The following is an 8,818-nucleotide window of genomic DNA, read 5'->3' on the forward strand; positions in this document are numbered from 1 at the left end:
CTTCTTGATGAGGCCCAAGATAGGACCTCATTAGGGCCTGAATGTACTAGCACTCTCCTCCCATCCCTGTGTTGGGGAGCTGAAGTTACTCTTTGATGAACAGGCTTTAACTTCTTGTCAATGCTTCACATGCCCATGGAGATTTAAAACCAGTTGGCACTGCAGAGGGCTTTAGCAGTTGAGTCAGGTGTAAAAAAAAGCAACTGAAGCCTGTCACTTCTGGTATCTACGCACACAATGGGAGTTATTAAAATTTTGTAGAAACGTAAATGAAACCAACTCCTTGAAGTAAATAATTAAAGGTGGATTATGATTTGAAACCTTCTAAACCATACAGGTGGCATATTTGCAAATCAGTATATTGGGCTGACTTTGGTAAATTCCACAGAATGAATGAGAACCAGATTTTCAATGAAGTGAGGTTGTGTAGTATATTAGAATTCTCCAGAGAAACAAAGCCAGTAGGATATATATATACACACACATATATATACACATATGTATGTATGTATATATATACACACACACACACACACATATATATATATGGTACTGGAATAATTATGAGGAGTTGGCTCACACAATTGCGGAGGTTGAAAAGTCCCACGATCTGCCATCTGCAGGCTGGAGACCCAGGAAAGCCAGTGATGTAATTTAGCTGAGAGGCCTGACAACTAGGGAGACCAATATGAATCCCAATACAAGGACAGAGGACAGCTATCCCAGCTCAACAGGCAGAGAGGAAGCAAAGAGAGCAAACATTTCCTTTCTGGGGCGCCTGGGTGGCTCAGTGGTTTGGGCTGCTGCCTTCAGCTCGGGTCATGATCTCAGGGTCCTGGGATCGAGCCCCGCATCGGGCTCCCTGCTCCGCAGGAAGCCTGCTTCCCTCTCTCTCTCTCTCTGCCTGCCTCTCTGCCTACTTGTGATCTCTGTCTGTCAAATAAATAAATAAAATCTTTAAAAAAAAAAAACAAAACACATTTCCTTTCTCTGCCTTTCTGTTTGTTCTATTGATGCCCTTGACAGATTGGAATGTGCCCGCCCACACTGAGGAGAGTCTCAGGCAAGAGACTTTCCTGAGTCCACTGGTTCAAATGTTAATCTCATCTGGAAACACTGTCACAGACACACCCAGAAATAATGTTGACCCTGGGCACCCCTTGGCTCAGTCAGGTCACCTCCTGTAGTAAGAACACTGATGTTAAGGATGGACACTTCCACGGGAGAGAACGGAAGACTTCTAACTTAGCATTTACAAGTGTTTGATGAAAATCTAGAGAATCTTCAAGGCAACTAAACCAACTTGCTAAGTGTAAGGAGCATTAATTCTGTATTTTGCCATGTTAAGTGTTGTTTATTATTCAGATAATTTATCATTAGCCTTATTTGATTCTACTCTCAGCCCTTCCTGTCCCCTAATTTCTTTCCTCACATGTACTATCTGATCCACAAACCTGTACTTTCTGAATATTTGTATCCCCACATATGAGAAGTTTCTCATTTTAGTATTTGACATTGAAGTTAATAAAAAGACCATTCATTAAAAGTTCACCAGTAGGGGGCGCCTGGGTGGCTCAGTGGGTTAAGCCGCTGCCTTCGGCTCAGGTCACGATCTCAGGGTCCTGGGATCGAGCCCCTCGTCGGGCTCTCTGCTTAGTGGGGAGCCTGCTTCCTCCTCTCTCTCTGCCTGCCTCTCTGCCTACTTGTGATCTCTGTCAAATAAAATGAATAAAATCTTTAAAAAAAAAAAAAAGTTCACCAGTACTGTGATGCATATGTGAGGTATATTCTGGGGGCATCTTACCAGGGGTACCTACATGTTTCCTCTAATCTCTCACAAAGGAGTTATCATGGCCACACAAAAGGAAAAAGATCCTTAAGGGCACAGTTTTAGGAACTTTATCCTTTCCCAACATTAATGAAGAAGAACTGCTTTATGAGACAGGATCAAGATACTACAGGAAACCATTCGATTTTTATTTTAAAAATCTTTGTATTTTTCTTACTCCTCAGATTATTTGAAGAAAACATTCCCCTTTCATAACTTTTGTTTTCTTATTTAAAATTTAAAATTTTTTTTCATCATTGATTCTATTGTTTCAAGCCTGCAGCCATTTAAATTAATTTTTATATACTGTACTCAGTTTAGTAAAATATTTAGTGTTTTTATAATGATGTAAACCATTAGGCTGTAATTACACTAACCTGGTACAGAGACTAATAGTTCCGTTGGAATACAGCAGTGATGCATGATGGCCTTATTAATATAATAGTCCTGAAACACTAAGAATATTAAAAAAATTAATCATTGTTATGGTCTGTATTTAGTTACAGGTTATAAAGAAAACTACTTAGAATTTTACTGCTGTTCTTACAGCCTCTTGGAGAGGCCCTAAACAATTTCAGGAAAGGTTCAGAAAGTTTTGAGCATGGCTTCAGTACACCTTCATGATCTGGGTGTAATTTAGTGACTCTGAAAGCATCAATAATGTCACAAAGAGGAGTCAGGCTCCTTGAGGAATGACTTAGCAGTGATCCATTCAGCCAAATGCATCACCTCATGGCCAAGAGACGGCTGGCTATAAACGAGGCAGATGAATATCAGTGGGAGCTGAATTCTATACCCTACCTTGTTCACATCCCCATTAAACTTTAAGCTCTGATGTGGTCAGGGTACTTTCAGTGTCTTCTTCACCTGGAACATGCAATCCATGGAAGGGGTTTCATGAAACATGTGTCATATGAATAAGTGCTCAATATATTAGAATCCAATATATTAGTCAGGCTATGCTTTTGTACGATCCCTGCAAGTTCAGTGTCTTCCACTCCCTTTCCTGCTTCCTCCCTCTTCTGCTCTGCTGATTCAGACTCCTTAACTTTCCTCTTTCTCTTTGCATCTTTCCAGCCAGAAAATGGTAAAACTCCAAGACATATTTTGGATATTGAGGGAACGATGCACATCCATTTTACTTTATTAGAACTCTTTACAGGAGTGTCTAACGTTCCTGGTTATTAATGAAGTGGAATTTTGGTTTAGGAGTCATTCTGAGTAGTTTGTGCAGGTGGCCAGATTCGACTCGCTAGATAGCCTGCCATCTTATTCAATCACTGGCCAGTCGCTTAGGTTATGGACATGTTAGAATCACCACCTTGGTGCAGATGACTCCCCGCCCCGCTTCTCTGAAAGTCTCCTTCTTCCTATTTAACCCCCTTGTCCTGCCTTCTTCTTTCTGTCTGGACTCCCTATGTTTTGGGTTTGACAATTTTAGCCCATAAAATTACAGAGGATCTGTTTCTCTGGGGAAGAGAACCAATGCCTATTTCTCTCCTTTGGTACTATTGTATATAGCAGCTAGTGCCTTTTCTGATTTTAGCTTTTAGCCCTCAATAATGTGGACTAATTGCTTCTCTAAGTTTTGATGAGGGTTCTAAATGAGAAAATCAGACCTTGAGTATTTGGAATTTAAATAGCTGGGATCCCCCTGATTTGCACTGAGCATCTATTTAAATTAACTTCTTTAGAATCATTGTATAGAATCCACTACTAACTACTTGTAGCAACTAATAAATGTAAAACCAAACCACATAAGATATCATAAGCCTGAAGCACCTGGGCAGCTCAGTGGGTTCAAACCTCTGCCTTTGGCTCAGGTCATGATCCCAGGGTCCTGGGATGGAGCCCCACATCGGGCTCTCTGCTCGGTGGGGAGCCTGCCTCCCCCACTCTCTCTGCCTGCCTCTCTTCCTACTTGTGATCTCTGTCAAATAAATAAATAAAATCTTTAAGAAATATATCATAAGCCTCATTATTACCTTAAAGACACCTGACATGAGGGCGTTACTGGCAAGGTTAGGTAGGCTGGATGACTTTCTGGAGAAGAGCCTGCTGATAGATACAGAAATATAGGTTTAATTATTTAAACACAGACTATTGAGTCACTGTTGTGAATAAGGTGCAAACTTGCTGGTGAGAAAAGATAAATAATGATGAATCTGACAGCCATTTCATCATCAAAGACCCTCATCTAGAGGAGGAAGGAGATATATTCATTAGTATAAAAATGAGTACAGTGTGTGAGAAGGAAAGCCCATTAGATGATAGCAGTTGCCTTGAGGTAAAACACAGAAATTCAGGATTGGACAGAATTTAAAATTTAGCTCATCCATTCTCCCCTTAACCTCCCCATCATGTGGCTATCCAGCCTTGGCTTAAAAATCATAGGAGATAGGAAATATGCTTCATCCCCCAAGGCAGCTTATTCCAATTTTATGGCTTAGAGTTCGAATCTGTTTTATTATGATTTCCACCATGGATCCTACTATAATTCATGAGATTCATCCAAGGTTGTATCTAAGTTATTCTTCTGACAATTCCCAAAGTGTTTGCCAATAGTTCTGATAATATGACTAACATTAATTGAGCAAAGGAAACAAAGACATTGTTTAAAGTCTTTATCTGTGTTAATTCATTGAACCATCACAGTAACTCATGAAATAAAAAATATTTTTACTGCCATTTTACAGATGAACACATGGAGGCACAAGAAGCTTAAGTGAACTGCCTATTACTGCTTCCTGGGTGAGTACTGGGCAGAGATTTGAAGCCATGTGTGTGCCTTCAGTGTGTATATGCCTCCCTTCCTTCAGAATTATTTTTCAAGAGAAATCTTCCTCACTTTTCTATGGCATATTTTTAATTCCCTCATTATTCTATTGCTACTATCAGAGGGGTTTTTTTTCTCCTATGTAATTTGAAGTTTAAAGGCATAGTTTAAAATCTAAGGACTAATCTTTACATAATTTGCTTTAGAAAGTTCCACAATGTGTTTAAAATATAAAAGCTTCTCTTTGAAGCTATGATTAACTACATACCATACTTTTGGTTGGAGCTAGGGTGCTGATCAATATTTAATAATGATTTCATGGTAAATGGTATTTCATGGTATGCTCATTAGAACGTGAGAAAAAGATGCATTTTAACGGAGAATTAACAAATGGAGCTGGAGGACAGGGTATTCGCTTTAGAGATTTGTTGAAATTTAAAATAAGGTGTCTTAAATATAGCATTCCATGCATTTCTTTTAAATGACAAATTGTGTCCTAGATCTAAAAGTGTTACCATTATTATGATGGATGTGATCTGAGATGAGGGCTGAACAGCTTAAATAAATTAACATTGTGAAAACATGGCTCAAAACAATTTGGAATGGCTTCAGCTTTTAATTCATTCAGAAAGAAGATGTATTTCCTATGTTCTTAAATTCAGCAGCATAATTAAAAGTCTAGAATTTTAAGTAAAACTTTTGGTAAGTCCTCTACTTTTTTATTCCTCCTTTCTTTTCCGTGGGATAAAGTTAGCTCAAGCTCTCCCTCCCCTCAGTGACAAATTCAACCTTGAGAGGATCTTCTTAGATCTAAAGAAGATCTCCATTGGTCCAAAAAAAAAAAAAAAAAGTAGTGATCACCATAATACTGTGGAAGATGGAAAGAACAAGCTCGATGGTTCATCACTGCACAGCACACTAGGACAATGAGTAAACAACAGTTGAGATGAAAACAAAACCCACATTCCATGTTAAACCACAAAGACAGTGAAAGGTGAAACAAAAGTTTACAGTGTTGAGAGCCTGAATTAGCATTTATTAATTGGCAGAGAAGAACAACCTAGTTAGAATGGACGACTCTGAAAGCAAAAGGGATCCCTCCCTATCCTGTGGAAAGCAAATTGGCCCCGAGGTACAACCAGAGATAAAATGGATTTTCACCCCAAGATGATATTTATATTTTTAAATGCTGGAATTTTATAATCAATATGAAACAGAAAATGATTTACTTTATAATCGTTTTGCTTTATTTTGTTCATTTTTGTTCTAAGTAAAAGAAAAGTGGTTAAACTACTTTTACTTAGTATATTTGCTGTGTCAAAACAAAAAAAAATTAAAAGATTAAATTTCTAATAGCAAGTCTTTCTATTTTTTTAATTATTATTTATTTGAAAGAGAGAGAGAACATGAGCAGGAGAGGGAGAGAGAGACAGAGAACATCTGAAGCTAACTCTCCACTGAGCACAGAACCTGACGAAGGGCTTGATATCATGACCTTGAAATCATGAACTGAGCCAAAATCAAGAATTGGCAGCCTAACCAACACCACCACTGAGGCACAAGAGATCATTTTAAAATCTAAGTATATATATCTACCAAGGTCTTATGATCTGTTATTTTTAGTTATTTTATTTAAAGTACAAGTATGTTATTTTGCTTATAGCCAAATAAATTTAGGAAGAACTACAGAGCTGTTGATGTAATTCAGTAAAATGTTTAAGGACTTTCTGGGTGTCAGGAGGTATGACATATCAGAAAATGTATGGATTATGTGGACTGTAGTTCAAATCCCAGGTCTGCCAGTCATGAGTGTGAATCTTGGAAAACCACAATCCTCTGTAACCTCACTTTCTTTGTCTGTAAAATGGGGATAATCACATTAACATAGTAACCTGCTGAAATAAATGTGGGATGAATTATCCAGCTGGTGTTATCAGTTTTACATAGATACTCATTTTAACTGTGCCAGAGGCTGGAGTAGAATAAATTGGTAAAGACCTTATTTTGTTCATATGGCAGAAGAGTCAGAGGAGTGAAGGAATGTTATGGCAGCCTTGCAACTTAATAAAGACCCCAAGTGTTGATACCTCTCCTCTGCACACTTGAACTTCAATCACTAGCACATATAAAAATAAGATAATCTTAACTCTTGACTCTGATCAATACATGAGGAAGAGTGTAATGAGAGGAAGAGGAGAAAAGAAGAAATTGTCTCTTTAACCTATGAAGTGAGTCATGATGGATGAATAATTTTTAACCCCATGAGTAAATATAGGAAGGTCATTATAGACGGTGCTACCTGATTGAACTCATGGAGGCAAGAAATAACATGATATTTAACAAACAAAACTATCTGAAATTTTGATCTTAATAGACAGTAAAGCATGAGACAGAAGTGGCAGGAGAGCCTGGAGAAAGAAGTAGAGGCAGTTGCTATAGGATTTTTATCAAAGCTACAAGAGACCTTGGGGCGCCTGGGTGCTCAATGGCCTGGGTGGCTCAGTGGGTTAAAGCCTCTGCCTTTGGCTCAGGTCATGATCCCAGAGTCCTGGGATTGAGCCCCGCATCAGGCTCTCTGCTCCGCAGGGAGCCTGCTTCCTCCTGTCTCTCTCTCTGCCTGCCTCTCTGCCTACCTGTGATCTCTGCCTGTCAAATAAAGAAATAAAATCTGAAAAAAAAAAAAAAAAGCTACAAGAGACCTTATCTGGGTTTTCAGCCAGAGACACAGGTGGTCGGTCCAGAGAAGACTGGAGAACCTGCTGATCCACTGGATGTAGTGCTGGAGCTGTGAGTTTGGATTCTACCACTAATAGGAAAATGTTAAAAGGAGCAGTTGTCTCTTATTTTGAGGTTAATATGTTGAGTTCTCCATTTCTTTCTTTCTTTTCATTTTGCTAAATTAGATACTTTTTTCAGATATTTAAATTTTATTGTCATCTAATATATCCAAATTTCTTTAAACTTTGTGTCTGAAAACTTTTAGCATGCTTTCTAAGTCTTTGAAATCATTGGTGTATCTTTGAATGAGAGAGGGCTGTATACACACTGATTTTTTTCATACTACCTAACTCTTTAGAGTCACTATTGATTCAATAGTGTACACTCTTTGGATATAAACCAATTAACAATAATATTTTCCGACCCATATTTTCCTTTCCCATCAATGTCTTGCTGAAATCCAGATAAACTGTACCTTTGGTAAAAATTCTGAGTAATCTGATGACCTTATTCACCAAAGAAACTGTTTCATTTGCTATACTATATCTTACAGACAACTGTGAAAAACATTTATGTCTGGTCTATATCTGAAAATACTGTTTGTTAGGAACTATGTCCATTTCAATAACTGGAAGCTGATAGAAAAATATTTATATCTTTATGATCAGAGTTTAAATATATATTGGCAAGAGTCCCATTTGAAAAAATATCACAGCTATCTCTACTTGATTAATTCTGCAATTCTGTGTGAAGTAGTTTTGCCATTGAATTGGTCAGGATTTCTTTAAAAAGCAATCTTATGAACCAATCAAGTACAAAAATTATTATGCCTTCATTTAGAATGTGATTTTTCTATATGCCAAATGGTTTATAAATTTATAAGGTGGTAGAATTCAAAACAAACCTATTAATTTCATATTTTTTAAATTTCAGATTTGTGTATCTACTAGATTGTTCATCACAAATGATTGATCCTCTTGGGTACAGAGGTCACTTAAGAACAGTGATTTTGCTTCCATGGGATGTCTAGTAAGGTCTGGAGACATTTTTGGCTGTCATGGCTGCATAGGAGTGCCAATGGGATCTAGTGGGTAGAGGCTAGGCATGCTGCCTAGAATTCTATGATGCATACGACACCTTCCAACAATAAAGAATTACCTGGCATATAATGTCAGTCTTGTGGAAGTTGAGAAGCCCCACTACAGAGGTGTCTGATTATTGTTTACTGGTTTGTGTGGTGTAGCACTAATAGCCACGTCTATGCTACCGTAACACAAATGTTCCTAGAAATAAGTTACTAACCCATAGCCCAGAGCTTCTGATAGCTTTCCAATAGAAATGGCTCTTTACTTGAAGGTTGTACTATAGTTTTCTACTAAGTCTTTTTTTATTCAGTCTTACAATCATTTTTCTTAAAAATGCTTTAGTATCAATTCTATGACTTATTCCATCCATTAGTTCTTCTACAATTGCTAATTTAAATTTTACCTTGTATT

This window comes from Mustela putorius, unplaced genomic scaffold (assembly GCF_011764305.1).
Source record: "Mustela putorius furo isolate JIRA1106 unplaced genomic scaffold, ASM1176430v1.1 tig00003853_pilon_pilon_pilon, whole genome shotgun sequence".
Lineage (NCBI taxonomy): Eukaryota > Metazoa > Chordata > Mammalia > Carnivora > Mustelidae > Mustela > Mustela putorius.